The following is a 22,652-nucleotide window of genomic DNA, read 5'->3' on the forward strand; positions in this document are numbered from 1 at the left end:
TCCGGGACAGCGGGGAAGCGCAGCGCGTCTTCCCCACTGTCCTCGGACCTCCTCCCGCCGCCCGGCATCGGAACGAAGCTCCGATGCCGGGCGGGGGGACAACGCCTCCTCCCGCCGCCCGGCATCAGAATGAAGCTCCGATGCCGGGCGGCGGGAGGAGGCGCCCCCCCGCCCGGCATCGGAACGAAGCTCCGATGCCGGGCGGGGGGGGGACGCCTTCTCCCGCCGCCCAGGTTCGGATGGCTTTCCTGAAGACTTGGGGTGGGAGGAGGGTTTTCCTTCCCACCGCCAACATTCAGAATGCTGTTCTGAATGTTGGCGGTGGGAAGGAAAAACCCTCCTCCCACGCAAGCCCGGGAACAGAGGGAAAGCGCTGCGCGCCTTCCCCTCTGTTCCCGTACCTGTCCTGAAGGCTTGCGGTGCGGAGAAAAGCCCTTCTCCGCACCGCCAGCCTGGCAAGCAGTTTCCATAGGAACACATTAATTGATTTTCAATGCATTCCTATGGGAAACCGTGCTTCGCAAGACGAAAAACTCGCAAGAAGAAAAAACTTGCAGAACGAATTAATTTCGTCTTGCAAGGCACCACTGTACTGCAATATTGCTTGGAATGTTTTCAGAGTGTCGTCCTCCTCTGAGGAGACTGGGCTGAGTCTGGCTACATTTCCTCCCATTCACACCTATAGCAGAGGTCCAAATGGCATTGCTAACTTGTTTATTTCACTTTCACTTGAGGAAACCAGTGGATCATGGACTATCGAATGATGAAGTGATAGATCCCGTAGTTATTTGAATCCTGGGTATTTAAACCTTCTTTAAAGAGGGTTTAATCTTCTAAGAACTGGGAAGATCCCTTGTTCAGATAACTGCGGTATCTTCCACCTCGCCTCTTCCCATGGCGAGAAGAGAATGGTAAAGGACTTTCAATCCTATGGGTTTATTCTCCTCACTTTCCAAGACCATTTGGGCTGAAAATATTGTCACACAAGTAACAATATTGTGGCATGCTTATTTTCATTTTCTCATCGGGGCCAGTGTTGCTATTTGCAGTGGTCATAGTGTGCTGCCTCAATTGATATCATTATCTTCTTTGCTTAGAGAGCAGCAAAATAAAATCATGGTGACAGAAAAGCTTTACAGACATCCAACTGCCTTGTTAATTCTATGATTTGTGGAAAGCCTTTCTTCCGGATATGACTTTCAGTGGATAACATTTATTCTTTAATCACTGTAATAATCATAGCAACTATAGTTTCTCCTGTTTTGGTGTATCTTATTACTGGACTATAAAGATGGCTTGCACATGATCTATTATGTGGGCTCTGCTGTGTTAGGTCCTAGATAGGGAGAGACTCAATCGCTTTGTGGGAGACAACCAGCTCAGGGGGGGAGAGAGTTCAGATTTTGTAGGTAGCTTGAAAGAAAGCTGTGATTTGGGAGGAGCTCAAGAAAAACAATGTGTGTTTTAGGAACTGATGCCAATTTATAGATTAGCACTGTCTGCATGGTTGCTTGTCTGTCCCCACAGGCTTAATGTCCATATGCAACAATAAACACATACAAGAGGGAACCTGTAACGATTGATGGCAGAGCTGGGCAGAGGGAAGACAAAAGTTTTAAATGATTTGTTTCCCCAGCTAGGTTGGGCAAACACAGAGGCTTCTCTAAACTCACCCTCTCCCCATAACAGTTGGCTTGGAAACAAACAGAAGATTGCCTCTGAAAATCCCAGTTCTTTCTTTCCCTCTCATTACTTCAGAGGTGTGGGTTAAACCACTGTGACGCTTGGGCTTGCTGATCAAAAGGTCAGCAGTTCGAATCCCCGCGACGGGGTGAGCTCCCATTGTTCGGTACCAGCTCCTGCCAACCTAACAGTTCAACGCAGTGCAAGTAGATAAATAGGTACCACTCTGGCAGGAAGGTAAATGGCATTTCTGTGAGCTGCTCTGGTTTCGCCAGAAGCGGCTTAGTCATGCTGGCCACATGACCCGGAAAAACTGTCTGCGGAAGTGGACAAACGCCTGCTCCCTTGGCCTTTAAAGCGAGATAAGCACCGCAACCCCAGAGTCGTTTGTGACTGGACTTAATTGTCAGGGGTCCCTTTACCTTTAGCTTTTTACTTCAGAGGCTCAATGACCAGAAGTGGGAAGGAAGACTGTGTAGACCAGGCTTCCTCAACCTCGGCCCTCCAGATGATTTGAGACTACAATTCCCATCATCCCTGACCACTGGTCCTGCTAGCTAGGGATCATGGGAGTTGCAGGCCAAAAGCATCTGGAGGATCGAGGTTGAGGAAGCCTGGTGTAGACCAAATAACTATTTTATGGAGCTTGTAGGATAGTTTGAAGACTTAAATCCCCTGCTGTTTTTCTGCAAGGGTTAGTGGTCTCCCCAGTCAGTTGAGACCCTCTCCTTGGTTGCTCCCTTCAAATTTGGCCACATGTGCCAAAAAATACAGCAGATATACGGCATCTTAAGTCTAGAGTGTACTCTCATCCAAAAAAAAGACTAACACCTGTGAGCTTTCTCCCCTTTCAGAGTGACAAGGAGAACACTCTACATTTTTTTCAGACTTAGACCTTCAGGTCAGTGTTTTGTCTTGTTTTTAAAAGCCATTGCATTTAAATGCTGATAACCTGCTTGGCTCAAAAGCCCTTTAGGACAATAGAAAAGAGGAAATCTTGAGCAGACACTTTTGTCCATATTGCAGTCTGAGCTTGTTCGAAGAATTGAGTTACCTAAATCCCAGAGAGGACGTAATATGAGAAATGGCAAGCGCCTTTACCCTCCCTGCTGGCACATTCCTACATCTTTCAGCTTCCTAGTCTCCAACTACTGACACAGCTCATTGCTACAGCCCGTTAGCAGTACATAGCACTTGCTTTGGTCCAAATAAATAATTGTGTTTCAGAAGATACTCTTCGCCTGTTTCAGAACTTGCTTAGCCTACTGAGTTAAGGTCAGGACTGGGTCTCAAATCCTGATTCTCCCTCCCCCTCCCTACTGCTCCCCTCATTCCATCTCTAATACAAGAAAGGGCCCTGGCAATTCTTTTAAATGGTTTATTACTGTATTTATTACCCGCAATGAGGGAAGCAGGGGAGGGAACATGCAAGTCCACGGCCTGCTCTTAAGCTCTCTTCACACAGAATCTCAACAGAGAAGTCCTATTTGAGCAGGTCATATATTTCTGTGCCTAACACTATGTAAATCAATATGCAGGGTTGATTTACATTAAGCATCTTACTTTTCCTGAATTATTATAACAGTGATAATGAATTTTCACAATATTGAAGATTTTACGGGGGGGGGGGAGGCTGTAGGAAAGAGAAGACGCAGAAATAGTTGTATTGCGGAAAACCAAACTGGAATGTAGGAGGGAAAGATAGGTAGCTTTAGTTACGGGACAGATCGGCCGTACTGAGCAAGGTTCTGGAACGAATGGTCACAGACCAGATCCAGCTGCTCTTGGAGGACACTGATTTTCTAGATCCTTTTCAATCGGGGTTTTGGCCCGGTTTTGGCACAGAAACTGCTTTGGTGGCCCAGTATGATGACCTCAACCTCTCAGCGGCTTTCAGTACCATCAACCATGGTATCCTTTTGCAGCAGCTGTCCCAGTTAGGGCTGGATGGCCTTGCTTGGCAGTGGTTCCAGTCCTACTTGAATTGTCATTCCCAGAGGGTTTTGCTTGAGGAGTGTTTTTCAGCCCCGTGGAGCCTTCATTGTGGGTTTATGCAGGGTTTGATCCTATCCCCTCTGCTGTTCAACGTGTACATGAAACCACTGAGTGGAGTTTTCTGGAGGTTTGGAGTCCGTTGTCAGCAAGATGCTGATGACACTCAGCTCCACTCCTTTACATCTGCAGGTGAGGCGGCAAAAGTGCTGGACTCAGTAATGGACTGGATGAGAACCAACGAACTGAAACTCAATCCAGATAAGACCAGGGCACTGTTAGTGTTGGAATTTAGTATTCCAATTTTAAAAAGCAGAAAAGTGACCACTTTAGACACAATCCAGAAAGAAGTGCTCACAGCTGGGATTTAAGAAGTTGAACAACCTTTTATGCCATGTTCAGTTTTCACTGTTGCTGGAACTTCGTAAAAGTGGCTGTTTTTGAAAAAATACAAATCCATGAAGGCTGCAAGGGTATAGTGGGGAGGGTATTACTACAAATAGTTTCATCCTAGGAGACAATCTGGCTATTTAATTTCGTTTATTGTCAGATAACAGCTGGCGGCTGAGCATGCGGAGCTTTTCTCCTAGCTTCTAGCATGAGGGCTTTAGCTTGTAGTTATGAGTAACCTGATAGATGGCATCATTTGTGAAAGTCATTAGGGTTGGAGTTTTGAGTAGCGTAGGGAGCTCACGTTCCTTCCTGGAACATCTTGTTTAAGCTTAATGCTTTTATCTTGTTTAATATTAAAATGTGCATCTGTGATTCCTTGTAAATCTCCATTTTAAATGCTGAAAATAGTTTCTTTCCTTTCAGTATTTTTGTAACTTTTATACTTTTAAAAAAAAATCTGATCAGTTTGCACTGTTGTTAAAGGATGAAATACATTTTTCTATAATTATTTCCACAGAAGCTTTTTCTGGGGTTTGGTATGGTTAATCTTTTTTTCAAATGCTGTCACCAGTGGGCATCCTAGCTCAAGACTATCATTGTCTGAGGCTCCACAAATGTCATTTTATAACAAAGCAAAATTGCCTCAGCGTTTTCTCTTATTCTGAACAGGAGTTGGGGAATAGAAAGCAAAGCACAAAATAGATCAAGGAAGGAGCAGAGCTGTGAATCCTATCCTTGGAGGGGGTGTCAGGGAAGCCCCGGCCCCTGCGAAAATAATAGGTTGCTGCTTTCACCTCTTCAGCCAACATATATGGGAAATAATACAGTAGGACATAGTGCATTGTTTATAAGGGGGTGGTCTGATAGAAAGCCTGTCAGCCTCTTGATCCAAATAAAAAACAGCTTATTTTTAAAATAGTGATTTCCCTGTTTCGCCTGTGTTCTAAAAAGGCATGCTGTGAGTTTTACACAGTCTGTGGTAGGCGAGCTGTGCACAGAAGCAACATCTAAACAGGGCTTTGCCTATAAGCAGAGTCCTTTGACTCCATAGTGGAGTTTGGGGCTCAAATCTACTCCCTCCAGTCTATAGAATCTGAAATGCATTTGTAAATGTCCAGACAAAGATAGCCATTTATAAACTGTAGCATTAAGCTACAGAACCACCTCAGGCTTCTGTAGAAACTGAACAGTGAAGAAGACCGATAAGATTGATTATTGGCATCAGAAGAATCCTGTTTGGATAGTTGGCGGGGATTTGTGTGGGGACGTAAAACTCTCATCTGACAATGGGAAAAATTACTTCAGCTTCTGTACTAGTACCAGTAAAGTAGCATTCTTAACACTATGCCTGCGTTACCACCCATCTGAGGTCTGCAGCAGTTTCTCTTGACAGCATGCAGCCTGTCAATCCATTCCCAAAGTGCTGTGCTAGTTGCCTGCACAAATGGCTCCTCTTTGGGAAGAAATTGATGGGCATATGTGGAAATGACACCCAGCCCAGGAAGTACCTCTGGCTGAAGAGGCTGGATGTTTTTCCTGCCTCCCTTTAATGCACCTGTGTATCAGGCCAACTCCTTGGCTACCCCAGCTTTGTATATAGCTGTTGAAATGCAACTTTCCCTTTGTTTCTCAGTGTCTGGCAGCAAAGCAGAACTCACTCATCCTTTGTATTGTATTCAGGAGCCTGCTGCTGTGACGTCCCCAGAAAATAGAAGTTTCTCTCATTTACCCAATCTTAAGATCAGTTTGCCACATGTCCACATCAGTTTGTAAAGTTTCTTTTAAGTCCTTACAAAAAAATTGTCAGCATTTTAGCGTGTGTTTCTTGCAATATGCACATTTTTGGATGCAATTTTGCCTAATAAACACACTTTTGCAAGCAGTTTTCCTTAATATAATGCATTTTTGCGTATTATCACAAATATGTTCGTGTTTATGCACGCTTTCCCCTAATACATGCTTTTTGTACATTTTGTTGATGGTGGTGAGCTGCATCAAAAGGTTCAGAGGTATGACTTTTAAAGGAAAGTTTGTTTCAGACTGCATATTGTTTCGGAAAGTGCGAATTAGGTAGGTTCATGTGAAAATTCAAACTGAACAGAATTCCCTTCCCACCCAGTCCCTACATGTTATATTACCTCTTCATATGTTCCATCATCCGTTGCCAAATTTAGGCTCCCCAGAAATAAACGATCTTATTGCCAAGAACCACATATGCTTATGCACAAGACACCTACCATTTTTTTTTTCTTTTTCCCTATGGAAGGAACTCTTCCATCCTACAAGCCACAACTGGAAATTCCAATATTCTTCTTAAACATTTTCCTGAACCCACTGAAGGCCTTTGATTCCACAGCTGTTTTAGGAAGGCCGTTGCATAAATCTACACCTCTAATAGTTGAAAAATGTTCTTTCAATTTTCTGTCTATATTAGTTAATGACCAGTTTGTAGCCACTGGCTCTTCTACTTAGAGACCATTTTCACTGGCATTGCATGTTGCTTGTTTTAAAGGACCACTTCCAATCAATCAAACAAAAATCCATATTCTACAAATTACTCACATGTATCCATAAGGTGGGATTCTGTGCTAGTTAATAAACATGACTAACTTAGGTTTCTTAATTCAATAGGTCCCCTCTTAGTAGGACTTAGTTGACTACAACCCATAGAATTTGGGTTTCCTGACTGGAGAAACTAGACTTGCTTAATACAAACCTTTTTGACTTTAATTCATAAGAAGACCAAAGTGCAAACCCTGCCTTCTTGCCTGTGGTGCAAAAGGGAATTGGGTCTTCCATTCCTTCAAAGTCTCAGGCCCACATCACGTATTACAGTGGGTACAAGTTTATGATAAACTTGTAAAATGTGAAGCATCTACATGCACACTCCCCACCCCCAGATTTATACTGTGCAAGCAAGTCGGAGAGCTGGGGGCAAAGTTATTTTTAAAGTATTTTAGCAGGCTATAAATGGAGGAAAGTCAGATATGCAACCATATCACAAAATAGAAAGAAGCTGTACTAAACCTGGACCTATTTTAGAGTGAATGAAGTTCCTGTCCCATATTATGTTCCAGGTTCAAGAAGAATCCTGTAGGCATGAATAGTTGTTTGTTTTTCTTTTTTTAACATATTTTTTATTAAAGATATATTGGTTTACAAAAGTATGTACAATGTCCCTTTTTTCAAGTTACATTTTCTACAGATCAGTTTCATTTGTTGAGACGTTAGTGTTAGTTGTTCTTGTAGTTTTACTCTACTGTTGTAAAAAAAAGAAAGAATCTCACATGCTATGCAAAGCAGCTCACAGAAGTTAAAACCCGCATTAAAATTAGTAAGCTAAGCAATACTAACATGATAACAAAAGTAACAGTAAAAGCAGATCTTTTAAATGGCAGCAGAATTTAAAGGCAGGCTGCTAATAGACTAAAATAATATATTAAAAGTCCTATGAAATAACCATCTTAATGAATATTTGAAAACTAAGAGGAAAGAGGCCTGGTGGGTGTCCCCGGGAAGAATGTTCCAGTGTCTTGGTGCCACTGTCTTACACACCTGGCCATCTGATCTAATGCAAGCGTGAGACCCAGAACCATAAACCTCTGAGATCAATCTTAACTGGCTGGCAGGCACATGCAGAGTTACTAGAATCATAGAATCATAGAGTTGGAAGAGACCACAAGGGCCATCAAGTCCAACCCCCTGCCAAGCAGGAAACACCATCAGAGCACTCCTGACATATGGTTGTCAAGCCTCTGCTTAAAGACCTCCAAAATAGGAGACTCCACCACACTTCTTGGCAGCAAATTCCACTGTCAAACAGCTCTTACTGTCAGGAAGTTCTTCCTAATGTTTAGGTGGAATCTTCTTTCTTGTAGTTTGGATCCATTGCTCCGTGTCCGCTTCTCCGGAGCAGCAGAAAACAACCTTTCTCCCTCCTCTATGTGACATCCTTTTATATATTTGAACATGGCTATCATATCACCCCTTAACCTCCTCTTCTCCAGGCTAAACATGCCCAGCTCCCTTAGCCGTTCCTCATAAGGCATCGTTTCCAGGCCTCTGACCATTTTGGTTGCCCTCCTCTGGACACGTTCCAGTTTGTCAGTGTCCTTCTTGAATTGTGGTGCCCAGAACTGGACACAGTACTCCAGGTGTGGTCTGACCAGAGCAGAATACAGTGGCACTATTACTTCCCTTGATCTAGATGCTATACTCCTATTGATGCAGCCCAGAATTGCATTGGCTTTTTTAGCTGCCGCGTCACACTGTTGGCTCATGTCAAGTTTGTGGTCAACCAAGACTCCTAGATCCTTTTCACATGTACTGCTCTCAAGCCAGGTGTCACCCATCTTGTATTTGTGCCTCTCATTTTTTTTGCCCAAGTGCAATACTTTACATTTCTCCCTGTTAAAATTCATCTTGTTTGTTTTGGCCCAGTTCTCTAATCTGTCAAGGTCGTTTGGAAGTGTGATCCTGTCCTCTGGGGTGTTAGCAACCCCTCCCAGTTTGGTGTCATCTGCAAATTTGATCAGGATGCCCTTGAGTCCATCATCCAAGTTGTTGATAAAGATGTTGAATAAGACCGGGCCCAAGACAGAACCCTGTGGCACCCCACTAGTCACTCTTCTCCAGGATGAAGAGGAACCATTGATGAGCACCCTTTGGGTGTTCAAATACTAAGGCAATCCCCAAACTGTCCCCAGACTGTAATGCCAGCACTTTAAATTGAATCTGGAAACGAAAAGGCTGCCATTGCAGTAATAGTCTTCAACCTTTTCAGCAAGTGCCCCACGTAATTAGACGGTGCCACTGCTGGCATCTACTACATTGAGGGGTAGGCAGGATGACTAGGTCAAGTCCTGCAGCTGCGATTCTTATGAAGACTGATAACCTAGGTGGATCTTGGTTCTGTTCTTAAGCAGGGAGCATAGGTGCCAACTCCCAGGGGCCCTGGGTGCCCGAGAACCCACAAAATTCCCCATGAAGGGGCCAGGCACCCACAAATTTTGGTGCCAGGGCCATTCACGGTGCATGGCACCCACAGCCCTGGGCACCCATGGTCGTAGGGCAAGTTGGCAGTCCTGGCAGGGGCACATACTAAGGTTCACTCAGAACCAGATTAGTTGTGCCTTAACTGTTAAGATCATGGGTAGGCAAACTAAGGCCCAGGGGCCAGATCCAGCCTAATCGCCTTCTAAATCTGGCCTACGGATGGTCCAGGAATCAGCGTGTTTTTACATGAGTAGAATGTGTGTTTTTATTTAAAATGCATCTCTGGGTTATTTGTGGGGCATAGGGATTTGTTTATATATTTTTTCAAAATATAGTCTGCCCCCCCCACAAGGTTTGAGGGACAGTGGACCGGCCCCCTGCTGAAAAACTTTTGCTGGCCCCTGGTTAAGATAGTCTGTACAAATATTCTTGCTTTGTGATCCCTGCATATGACTGCCTCTGATCCTCTGAGTTCAGGGCCAGAGAGCGACGCAAGCAGCAGGTAAGGGTGTCTGTCTGTGCCACAGAGGCAGTTATGTGGACTTTGCCTTTTCTCAGAGAGCGTCGCAGCCCCCAGATGCTGCGGTTTGTGGTGCCCTTGGCTGCACGTTGGTCATCTATGCTGCAGTCCTCGGGCTGCAGTCATCAGGAGGGAGCAGGTGCCCAAATGTGTACGGTTCAGGTCTGAAATAAGCTTGCAGGAGGAGGAGAGTCCTTTTTGCAAGCTTTGTTTTTGTTTTTGACTTTCACTGAACAGCTGTTCCCAGCTATTTGCGTATCACAAACACTTTCGTATGCAGTTTCTAGTGTCTTAGAAATCCCCCTGCTATTCCAAGTCCCTCTCAGCAAATTATCCTCCCAATAATACGCTGTGAAGTCTGATGCTGGCTGACGTGCCCCAGCTTGTGCCTTGGGCATATTTTGAACGGTCTTCTACTCAGTGAAGGATTCTTTTGAGATGCATATAATCGTTTTACTGAATCAGTCACAATATTTGCCCTTTGCTGCTTGTTGTCCATTGCATTATTGTTAGCCCTCCAGGGTTCCTATATGCACCTTATGCACGCTGTTAAGAGTGCCAAAATAATAAAACTATCTCTTGAGTTTTAAAAGTGAAGACTAATCGACAAACGACCAGGGGACGATTCTGTAAAAACATATTTAGCATGTAGGGAGGGAGTCAGCGGATATTGCCAGTTTGGGATCAGGGACTGCAGGCTTTTCTAACTGGCCCCCTAATCCTTGACCTTAGTTTTGTTTATCATGGGGGGGGGGGATGAGCGGGGAGAGAATGATGGTTGAGACAGGTTGCATATGCTGTCAGTGGATATACTTAAAGCTCTGTGGACAGCTGGGAGGGTTTTGCCGTCCTGGGATTTACTGCCACGTGGGAATCCTCCTGATTTAGTAAAAGTCATTTTATGGCATTATCAGACAGCTGTAGCTTGTCAGAGAATTCTCTCCCTGGTTCCTGAGAATGGCCTTTCCTGGACTCCAGCACACCAAGTAGACATGGCTTTGGGATTTGTCGTGAAGCGTTACCGCTGTGCCCACACCGCTGCTTTCTACTATGGGTGGGTTCCTTCATTTAGAATGCCATGTTTGTAATACAGAGAATAGTGGCTAGTCAACCTAAGAAACAAATATTGCAGGCTGTTCTCCCTCTGTTGTTTGTCGGGATTCTAACCCTAGTTTACAGAAAATGACAATATTGGTGCGGGTCGATTTGATCCTGTTTGAGCTGAAAGGAGAGGAATGTGCTGATGACTTGCCTCACATTCAGCAGATGCTATTTCTGAGCACATTGTGTTTGTGTGTGCGCCTGCACATGCGCACAGGGAAGGTTGTCGTAGTTCTCCACTTGCGGTGTATTAATATGTGCATGCAATTGCATAAAGAGGGTTTGTGGTACAGTGTTATAGGACTCCGTCAGTCTTTGAAACAAAGTCTTGCTGGGTTTACATAGTTCTGACGCTACATTTTTCTACATCTTTGATATAAGAGACAATTGTAGTATGTGCCTATGCTTCTGAGAGAATGTCTAAATTGTAAGACTCCACTCTGAAGTTTGTGGGTGCTTCAAGGTAGATGCAAATATTGCAGTTCTTCCTTTTGTTTTGTCTTTGAAAAAGAATACGAGTAGTTCTGCAGGAAGGTTTCAGTAACTGTTTTCTTCTGAAGGGTGAGGAAGGAAGTCATGTCCCTCCTTCCACAGAGGGTTTTTTCTGTTAGGAACCGCTCTGTCCTTGTTTTCAGCTTAGTTGGATCCGGCAGCAGTGTAACAAAATGCTTCTCAATAACATGTAGCACATTGTTTCCAGGCAGGCAGAATGGGGATTCCACCCTATGGAGTACCCTTCCATAAATAGCTGTTGGTGCAACCTGATAGGTGCAATATATCTGTTCGGTAAAATGGAATTGTTAGTAGAGAGAAGCTAAGCCTGTAATCCTGAGCAGTCCCACACAATATATCAGTTTAAATGAGCTGCAATATATATTGAGAATGTTTCAGGAAGGCGTATGGAACCAAACATACCAAACTGAGTTTAGGATCTTTGGCTATATATTGGTTTTTAAATGAGAACTGTGCCTTTCATGCAAACCCAGAGGTTATTAAATAATTTAATCCAGGCGGATCTCTCACGTCAATTTTTGTGTACATAAGTAGTTAAATCTCTAGGGTGGTATTCAGCTGCTTGACTTAGGCACATTAACTTAGTCAAGACTTGGTTCATTAATTGCAGTGGGTCAAGGAATATTTGCTAGGCAGAGGGGGGTGTTTGACCATTTGATATTTAGACAATCAAGCAGGTTATAATGTCTGTAAAATTGAGGCTAGTGCTGAAAACATAGTTTGTGCCTTTGGTTTAAAAAATGAGGCCTTTGAGGGTTCAGCTCAATATCCAGTATATCCCCATCAACTTTGTATGAAAACAAAGGTATGTTTTCTCTCCCAAAGATGTGCCATCTTGTTCCAGCAGCTTTTTGCACCTTCTTTTGAAAGGTTATGACTAATTCACCTTGGAATGTGCATCTGCATTCTGTTCCAACTAGTAACTACGCACAACTGGGGCTGGTCATGGTTGAAAGTCTTGTTTGGTCGCTCTTAGAGCGCAATGAAGCTGCCAGCAAAGCCCAGTTAAAGCAGGGAGTGTCAGCCAGAGCACCTGAGTGAGCCAGGGAAATGCAGAGCTTTCGTTTGCCATTAGTGATGTCATCACCTAGCAAAGGGTTACAAACAGGCACAACAATGCACAATAGAGCAGAAAGCAGGGTTTTTCCCATGAACATTCCCCACCAGGGATTGCCAGCTTTTTAACTGAAGATTGAACCCCACCAAAAATCAATAGTGCAACCTGCTTTCCCAGTCTTATTCTCACCATGCTTTATAATTCCCATTTTGCAGATGAGTAAGCTGAGGCTGAGGAAGGAAGTTGCTTAGGGCTAAGCAGTGAGTCCATAAACTGAACTGAGATTTGAATATGGCCTGCCTTTGGTCTGACCTGAGACAAATCAAGCTGCGTTAGGGCATGGGAGTGTAAGCATTTCTCTAATAAAAGGGCAGCTGAGAAAACAGTATGTGGCATTTTTAATCAGATATATGAAGTCTGAGAGGAACCTAACTGTGTGAACTAATGCACCCTATCATTAACGTCCTTTGATTCTTCCCTATAATAAGATGGTGGATGAATTAAATTGTGCATTTTGTTGTTTAAGTGCTAGCACCTATGTCATATTTGCTTCTGAGAGATTTCCGATCCTTATTAATTATTTTTCAGAGCAAACCCCCACATCCCATAGTAATCACAGTAATTGAAACATGTACTTTGGAGTCTGGCTTTTAAATAGGTCAAAAGCAGCAGGAGGACTTCATAAGCAGAGGACAATTTGATTTTTAACCCTTCTTTTCCCCCTATGCTTGAATGCTAGACCAGGCTGGTCAGGCGAGTATTGGATTGCCTGAGGGGCTTCCTCTGGCCTCGGTTCTCCACTCCGAATGGAGACTGAATGGAACAGAGAAGTGATGTTTAATTGCGTGCGTGGCTGAAATCATCCATTCTGGAGTGAGAGAGCTCTACAGTGCGGCAAAGACTCTCCTCCCTGCAAGAGAGGGGAGTGGTTGTGGCCGGGAGCCGGACTCCGCCTCAAGCAGGGGGCATTTGCCCCCTGCCTCCCACCCACCTGGCTGGCGCCCACGCCCTCGGCCAGGCACCCAACCAGGTGCCTTCAAGGGGGCGTGTACTGCAGCCTAAATTGCTGCGGCGCCAGCCTCCAGCCCTCACTTTTTGTCGTCCCGTCGCGAGTCACCCACCCTCCACTCCCTTAAAGCAGGGTTTCCAGCTTTCTTTTGGCCTTGCTATGGACCTTAGGTTGGTCGCCCTGGTTGTCCGGGGGGCCTGGTAGGAATTTTTCCATTTGGCATTAGGCCTTTTGGTTTTTTCGCCTACCTCGTAGCAATCATCACAACTTTCGTGGTATTGGTGGGTAGGTTAGGCATTGGAATAATGTGTTGTGGTGTGTCGAAGGGCTAGGTGTGGCCATCGCCTGTGCCTTCAATTTTTGGGTATTCCGTTAAAGGAATCCGGCGGTCGTGTATTCTGTCCGACGCCTGCTTGGCGGGAGGCCATGGCACGACCCTCAGTGACATCGGGAGAGAGCTTATAGTTGGATTAGCATCAACAGGCTCCACCTACTGGTGAATAAACCCCCCTTTGTTTTTTAGACTCACCCCTCTCCGAGTGGGGTGGAGTCAGCTGACGTAATCCAATGCCTAAGCCAATACCTTTTCACTTGCTGTAATCAATAAAGTTGAGGCCTTTTCTTGCCCATTAACCTTATATCACGTGTCCTCGTGTTTCATTCCACTGCGCGGGGGTTCGGGTCCTCGAACCACAAGCATCCATTCAGCAACTTGGCTACAGCACCCTCCACCTTGGTTCCCTAATGCACAGGGGTGTTTCCTTACCATCTATGCTGTGGCTGGCAGTCTTTCCCCCCAACTGCTACTGGGCCAGCTGCTTGGGGAGTTGTGGTTTTGCAACCTGTTTTGTGAGTGCAGCTGTGGAGCAGCAAAGGGGTGTTAAAGTATTTTCCTTTACTAGATTGAAAGGAATGCTTGAAAGCAGGGATGGGAAAACTGTGGCCCTCCAGATGGGGCTGGACTGCAACTCTGACTATTGGCCCTGTTTGGCTGGGACTGGCCAGAATTAGAAATCCTCTGGAGAGGTTATGAGAGGCTTCTTTATACAACAAATTAGTATCAAGAAAAAATTTAGAGAGAAAGGGGGAAAAGGGATTTTAAATGAGATAATGGAAAACGGAAGGGGGGGGGGGATCTGAAAGACTCAAAAATTAACCAAAATATAAAGATGTTACAAAGCCAATTTGCAATGATAATTAACCAAGACGTGGGATGGAACATAAAGAGAATGAGACAGATGAATTTTGAACATGCTAACAAATCAGGTAAATGGTTGGCATGGCAAATCAAAAAAAGAAAAGCCCAAAGTACAATAAATAAAATAATATTGGATGGAAAAGAAGTAGAAAACCTGAAAGAAATCAGAAGAGGATTTGTCAACTTTTATAAACAATTGTATAAAAAAACTGGAAAAGAGGACATGCTCTGGCACCAGGGGGGGGCAGAGAGCAGACGGGGCGGGGCTGGCACGCATCCCAGGGGCGTGGTGTGCCACCTACAGGGGCGTGGCAGGTGTCCTAGGGGTGTGGCGCACCACCTGTGGGGGCGTGGTGCCCAGGGCGGGGGGCAGCAGTGATGGCTCCCCACCAGGATCACGCTGCCAGGGGTGGTGCGCTTTCCCCTCCCTCCTCTTCCTCCGCCACTGCCTTTGGAACAATTAAAGTGTTGGCACAGTGAAAAAGAACCTATTTACCTGTTCCTGGCCTCACTGTATGGGACCAACTTCACACTACTTACTATCCTGTGTTGGTAGGTTTCGATAATCAGATATCCCCTTCTGTCAGGTTTATGCTGCACTTGGATAGCTTATAAAAGGTTAATTATCCTAGCTAAGTGTAATTGAAATAGGGATTTGGATGGTTAATGGAGCTGTTGAGAAGAAACAGATTTGTTCAAACAACCCCCCCCCCAGCCTCCTTGCCACCCTATATGCCTGCATGATCTTCCTGTTTACAGTAATCCTGCTTGCCCGTGATTAACTGCCATCTTTGCAGAGAGACTAAGCGCCACTCATTTTTCCAATTCCTCCCCGCCCTAATACGGGAAAGGCTCTTTTAATCTACCATCATCACTGGTCATTAGAAAACAAGTGGAGTGGCTTTGAGTTATTATCTCTGTGCTCCAAAGCAAGAGGGCTGGGCAAATTGCCTCTTCTTAATTGCAGCACTGGGATGCCAGAAGAGAATTCTGTTTTGTGGTAGGATCAAATTATTGTTCTTTTCTAGAAAGATAGCTCTTTGCCTATAGTCCATTGCATTGTGAACTAGAACTATTTGTAGACTAAACAAATATGAAAGCAGCTGCTGCTTTTCCATCTCTGTGGTCTATTAATATTGGATAGAGCAATCCAACCATGATCTGCTGTGCTGGAAGGGGTTTGGATGGAATGGGAGTATTGCTATGCCAGCCCCCACTGTTGGGGGAGCTCTACCAGCAAAATGCATCCCTCCAAGCAGGTGGAAACTACCACTGGGGCAGCGGTCAGCAGGAAAGCCCCCAAAGAGTGGAGCTTTTTGTTGAGCTTCTTGAGCCTTTTTGGGGAAACCTAACCCCAAACGCGGGTGGCGCTGTGGGTTAAACCACAGAGCCTAGGACTTGCCGATCAGAAGGTCGGCGGTTCGAAACCCTGCGACAGGGTGAGCTCCCATTGCTCGGTCCCTGCTCCTGCCAACCTAGCAGTTCGAAAGCACGTCAAAGTGCAAGTAGATAAATAGGTACCGCTCCAGCGGGAAGGTAAACGACATTTCCATGCGCTGCTCTGGTTCGCCAGAAGCGGCTTAGTCATGCTGGCCACATGACCCGGAAGCTGTATGCTGGCTCCCTCGGCCAGTAAAGCAAGATGAGCGCCGCAACCCCAGAGTCGGTTACGACTGGACCTAACAGTCAGGGGTCCCTTTAAAGACCAACTAACGAAAGCTCATACCAAGAACTAACTTAGTTGGTCTTTAAGGTGCTACTGGAAGGAATTTTTTTATTTTGACTATGGCAGACCAACACGGCTACCTATCTGTAACTGGAACCCCCAAAAATATTGATTTTAAACTTTTTGAGCTGTTTCCGCTACTTTTTCCACCGCCTTGCCATACATCCGGGTTTTCCCTGGCATTTTTGCCAATTCAGCAAAAATCCCCCCAATGCCATTTTTTCACCCAAAACCCAGAACTTGTCAGGAGTTTTCCTGCCTTATGCAGTCCCATCGAGCCAGATCTGGGCCTCTTCACTGAACCCACCTGGGAACTGGCACAGCAAACACCTTTTCTTCTCGGCTAGGCTACTCCATCAGTCCCTGCTATTTCCAGCAGGAGCTTACATCCACCACCAAGTCGTGCTAGAATTGGAAGATGCAGTTGTGTCCCATCTGTAAAATGGGCACAGTGATGGGTTTTTAGTACAATAAGGCAAAAATGACACTGTTGAACCTACAAGATGGGGATAATGGTAGGAAGCAGACAGAATATGGATTCTGTTGCTGACCTTGTGTGGAGGCGCCACTGCTGCTATGTTGGGCTCATCCAGCCTCCTTGACTCAAGTAGCTCTTCACATTTTTACGATGGTCATAGCACCCATTTCAGCTTCCCCTTCCTGTGGCTCAGTAGTGGAGGAAATTCCTTGGGCACCTGGGGCGGTGTGCCCAGGGGTGGGGTGAGCCGCCTATAGGGGCAGGGCGCACCGCAGGGCCTCTGGAGTCCGCCTGCCTCCTCCTACTCAGCCGCCCTACAGCTGAGGGGGAGGCAGTGGGCGGACCGTTTGGGCAGCACGAAGCCTGCGCATGCCCAAGCCACCATGTCTCTCCCATGCCCCACGGTGAGTACCGCCTGGCATTTTGTCACCCCTCTCAGTGGTGACACCCGGGGGTGGACCGCATACCCCTTCCTCCACCCCTGCTGTGGCTTCCATGTCTGTGCAACAAGCCATTTAATGGACGTGCCTTCTCATTCTCCCTCTTTACTGTCTCCCATCATCTGGGACCTATAAGCTTCTCATCATCATCTCTGATCTCATCCATCCTGTTTTCCTTCCCACCCATTTGATCTGCATTCATTGAATTCTGTCTTTTGCCTGCAGCTCTCATCTTGCCATCTTAACCCCGATGCCTCAACTTCCCTCCCTCCGCTGTATTGTAAGGGCTTTCCTCAAGCATCTGATAGACAGCTGTAAATCTAAAGTAATTTAAAATATTATTATAGCAAACATAAGCTTCAGTCAGGCTTTTCCCACTTAAGACTGCAGGTTGAGGTTGAACTGAATCCTTCTCCATGTACACACATTTCCTGCAATAAGAAAACTAGCATGTCAGGCATATGGGAAAACGTTTGATACAAATTTTTATTTTATGTTAACTTGGGTCCATTTCACCCACAAGATTCATCACATGGGAGCTGCTGGTTCACGTGGTGAACTGAAACAAATAGGCTGGCCACTGCCTTGCGGCATTCTCTGCTCCGGGTCAAACTGTCATTGGAATGTGTTTGTGAAGATGTGGAGACAATCCTTTGCAGTGGTGGCTGATTTGTAAAGGAAGCCATTAATTGTGAGACAGCTCTTAGTGTCCATTGTCATATGAGTGTGTAGCTTATGGGTGGAGAAAGCATCCATTTAAATATCCGTGGTTTAGATTTAAAGCATATGTCATGCAAGACTCCACTTCCGTCTTGACCAGATGAACCTGTTCACATTGTAGTGGGTCTGAAACCTTAGAAAACAGTATTCAGCAATAGTGGTGTTTGCCTAGGAAGCTGAGCAGATTTTAGTGGCGGATTCGGCCTGCATGGGGGGATATGATAAATATCCGCCCCCCCCCCCATGGGAGAAGGAATCATATGTGAGGCAAGATGAATAGGGCTTTTCTGATGTGCCGTTCTTCTGCCACTCAAATGCTGATGTGACGATTCCTCCCTGGATGTAGGTGTCTGGTTAACTTGCTGAAAGGGAGGGCAGGGACTCCTCCTCCCCCCCGGAAAGGTCACCTTTGCTGTGTTTGCAGAGAGTGCTCCCTGAGCTCTGCTGACTGCTGCTTCTCCCTGCTGTCTTCCACCTCTAATCTCCTTATAGATGCAGCACCATGGCAACAGGCCCAGGGCTGAGTGAGCTGGGCACATACCAGGAACCTTGTTTGTGTCACCTGAGGGACAGGATGCGGAGTGCGAAAGATGAAGAGAAGAAGAGGGATGCCCTAGCCTGTGTGGGCAGACTGGTTTTCCTCCTGGCTCTTCTCTGAGGCGCACCTGTGAAACTTTAGAACAGAGCCATCGGCAGCTTGCCGGCTTCTGGATTGAGCCATTGCTGCCTTTGCAAGGAGGAATTCCTCTTCTGCGGTGTAGTCAAAGAGGAGGAGGAGGTCTGGGAGTACCAAAGCACATGGCACCGCTATGATTTGGGGCTGCACCGTCAGATGGCTATACAATTGCTTCATGTAGGTGTGCTGGATTTGTCAGAATTAGTGAGTTGTTTGTATGTGGGAATTTAGCAATACAGCTAACGGTTATAGAAATATGTACTCTATTGCTTATTGCTTTGGCTATTCCCCAGTCTATCCCTCTGGTGTAAACCTGAGTTTGGAATAGATGTGTTCCTTGGCCTTCAGGCTCAACTATTTGCTATCCTTTGCGGGGGGGCAGGGCAGGGAGTCTGGCGACTGGGCAGAAAAGGGCTGCCTTGGCAGGCTGGAGATAGTCAAATGAGAGGATTTTGTTAGATTTGATTTTTAAATTTAATATTTTTGATGCACTTTGCCTGTTCGCAGCTGGTGATGAAATCTACATGGTTGATGTTTTAGGTTTCATTGGTACCTGTGCACGGTTGTCATCTTGCATCTAAAAACCTTTTGTTGTTTCCTTGCAAAGACCCCTCAGGCTGAACCCCTCCCCCACTGCCCTGCACCCCAGCATTTATTGCTACTATATTTTGTGTAACTTGAAATGTCAGCATTTTTCCTTTTTAAGGATTTCTAAATCCGAGTTCTCTATCCCAGGCAGGAATGAAGCAAAGCAAATTCTCCCAGATGCCTGTGGGCTTTTTCTTAAACACGACTTGGGCAGCAACCGTATAACATTCAAGCGGGGGGGGGGAGAAATGCTGCTCTCATCTCCCCCCCCCTGCTTTTTTTTTAACTGCTCTTGCTCCTGCGCCTTCTGAGTGCTTGGCACTTGGAAATTAAGCAAGTAATTTTACCTGGAAGGAAGAATAATAATAATAGGAATTACTGTTCAAAGTCATAGGAACAGTGCCAGTAAGAATTGCCAAACCTTCAAGGTAGGAACGTTGGGTTTCAAACGATTTCTTTATCTGTATTTTTCCTCCAATAAAAACTAAATATGTGTTTAAGAATTTAAAATTGACTGATATAATTTATAGGATCGCAACAAAAGGACGTTGTTTAAGTAAGAGACAATGGAAGTTAAAAACTACAGCTGTTACGTAACAAATCTCAAATGCAGAGAATTAATCCCAGAGAATAATTTTTAATCTCAGAGTAAAGGGGAAATCATCAAGAAACTATTCTGCTTCTGTTTAAATGTCAGATGAGAGCATGAGGACAGTTGAAATGTGATTTATTTGTAAGCGGGGGCTTTAGGTTTGCTGGAGTGATAACTATCCGGAACAAGGAGGCTTGTGGCACCCTAAAAACTTTGGATTTTTTATGTAAGGGAGCAGTCAGAAACAGAGTATACTACCCAAGGTGTGAAATGGCACTCTCCATTCTATTTGTTGTTGTCTTAAAGATGACTAATACCATGCCCTTCTCTTGCTATGGGCAGTTTCCCAGAAATGAAAAATATTTTTTCAATGGGGGCTCTGCCCTAGCTCTCTCTCTGCACACCAACCCTCTTGCCATTTCCCCAAATTAACCACCTAGACCTTCCCCTCCCCAACAAAGAACTACAGTAGTATGTAATTCGTTCCGGAGGTCTGTTCTTAACCTGAAACTGTTCTTAACTTGAAGCACCACTTTAGCAAATGGGGCCTCCTGCTGCCGCTGTGCCGCCGCTGCGCGATTTCTGTTCTCATCCTGAAGCAAAGTTCTTAACCCGAGGTACTATTTCTGGGTTAGTGGAGTCTGTAACCTGAAGCGTCTGTAACCCGAGGTACCACTGTACTAAACTCCCCTTTCACCTTTCTGAAGCCACTTCTTTTTTTCTATTCTGCATCCCCACGTTTCCATCTTCACCCCATGCCTATACCTCCTTCCCCTCCTTTTGTGTGCTCCTCTGCATCTGCCGATGTTTTAAACCACCGCTTTCTGCCTCTCCGTGTCCCTGTCCTCTCGCTCCCATGCCACTGCTGCTGTGCAGCAGTGCAACCTGCCTCCTCTTTAGTTCCCCCACCACCACCACACACCTTGGCCTAATGCAAATCCAGGATTGGGATGCAGTACTACAAATCCTCCAAAGGATATTCTTATTTTTATTATAGAGAAGGAAAGCATTGAAATTCTGTAGGGAAATATCAAAATCCTTCCCTTAAATCAGGGGTCTGCAACCCGCGGCTCCGGAGCCGCATGTGGCTCTTTTACATCTTTGCTGTGGCTCCGGGGCAGATACTAGCGAGGGGAGGAGGCGCATTGTGCACCCCGACACTCCTCACTGTGGTGGGCGCTGTACTGGCTGCGCCGTCGCATGGGGGCGGTGCGTGCGTTAGTCACGCACCATCCCGACGTCACCTTCCCACCCGCTGTCAGATCGTGGCTCCGGAGATATATTTGTTTTAAATGTCGCAATGGTTTTGCGGCTCCCAGTTGTCGTTTTTTCTTCGGAAACGGGTCCAAGTGGCTCTTTTTGTCTTAAAGGTTGCAGACCCCTGCCTTAAATGAAAGCAGAATAGCGTGCATTTTATTTTCTGTGCATGCCCTCCCCTCCCAAATTAGGCACATCTCAGCTTCACTGGGGACTCTCTTCAGCATCCTTGTCAAGTCACCGCAGGGCAGGCTGCCTTTACTTCTGTTTTCCAAGCGCATACAGAGGATAAAGCAACAGAACCATTTGTGCTCCTAGGACATTTGCATAGGCTTCTGAATATTTGCAAAGTGCCATTTCTTTCTTTCTAGGAAGCGGTCTTCTATCAAATGGGACTTTATGGCCATCTAGCCCTATTTGTACAACTCTTTGTCTTACCCTGACAGACAGCAGCTCCCCAGGGTCTCAGGGTCTTCCCCTTCACCTACTGCCTAATCCTTTTGTAAAGAAGGTCCCTGTGGTTGACCCCTGAGTCCTTCTGCATGCAGATTATGTGCTCTGCCAAGCCAGCCAGCTAGGATTCCTCATTCATAATGGAATCCACTGGTTTGAGCAAAGCTTTTTGTATCTTGCTTGCTTCATTTTACATGGGATGGGAAGGAAATTGATGGAGTCGGGGTTAATGCACAGAGCTGGGATGTGGAATAGTCTTTGCACAAGATGAGGCCTGTTGTGCTAATAAAGGTTGTACAAAGAAGAAACTGCATCCCAACAAACTAAAAGATGCATTGAAAGTTGATTGGGATCCCCCCCAAAATTACAAGCTACTATGAATAAATTTGGTCTACGAACCAATTTTATATAAAATCTAATGACAGTTGAAAACAGACCTACAAAAGAACTGAAATAGAAAGAGTTTTTACTGACAAAATATCCACAACGTCCCTATAATAAAACCTGTTTGGCATCAAAGCAAATGTGACTTTAGAAACAATAAAACAAATTTGCTATACAGTATACAAATCCAAAATAATACCACCAATTAGGATTAGTAATAATACTTATCAAGCCAGACAGAAGAGACCAAGGATGTACCATAATGTTTGATGGCACATTAGCTGAACTAATTGGCAATACTTGCTCCATTTGAACGGGCTTTGAGAGGCCACTTTAGCTGAACAATGCCTTCTTACATTCATGTAGGACACTCAAAGGCTAGATAAATGTAAACCCCAGTCGATGGTGTTGCTTTTTGATTTGTATATATAAAAATTGCTTTGATGCTGAAAAGTTTTATGTACATAGTACAGAGAACATGGAGGAAGACCAAGGTTGAAACACTTTTTAGGTTCTGTTACACTTACTGAGTCATAACTAGTTCACATTGTTGATATTTGGTTTTGCTTCTGAAATAAGTAGGTGCATATTATCTGTTTTTAACTGTTATTAGATTGAATACATTTTTCCATATGCACCAAATTTATGTTATTTTCTAATAGTTAATGTTTATGATACTCATCAAGTCCTAATGAAGATTTTCATGCTTTTCATTTTATGCAGGGGTGTGCGTGCGTGTGTGTGTGTGTGTGTGTGTGTGTGTGTGTGAAATGTTTTACACAGGGCCTGTGAACTTTGGCTTAGCAATGAAGAGTGAGCTGCAGGATTCCTCCTTGGCTGCCCTTCCCCTTTCCTGGATGGCAGATTCCCACTGCTA

The 22,652-nt window shown here is 45.2% G+C and overlaps 1 protein-coding gene across 14 annotated transcripts in view; it reads left to right on the forward strand.

Annotated features, from left to right (window-relative positions):
- RASAL2 (RAS protein activator like 2) overlaps positions 1 to 22,652 on the forward strand; it is a 236,858-nt gene that overhangs the window by 173,027 nt on the left and 41,179 nt on the right. The gene's annotated exons all lie outside the window — the stretch shown is intronic.

This window comes from Podarcis vaucheri (genome assembly GCF_965113315.1).
Source record: "Podarcis vaucheri genome assembly, chromosome: 6".
In the NCBI taxonomy this organism is placed as follows: Eukaryota; Metazoa; Chordata; class Lepidosauria; order Squamata; family Lacertidae; genus Podarcis; species Podarcis vaucheri.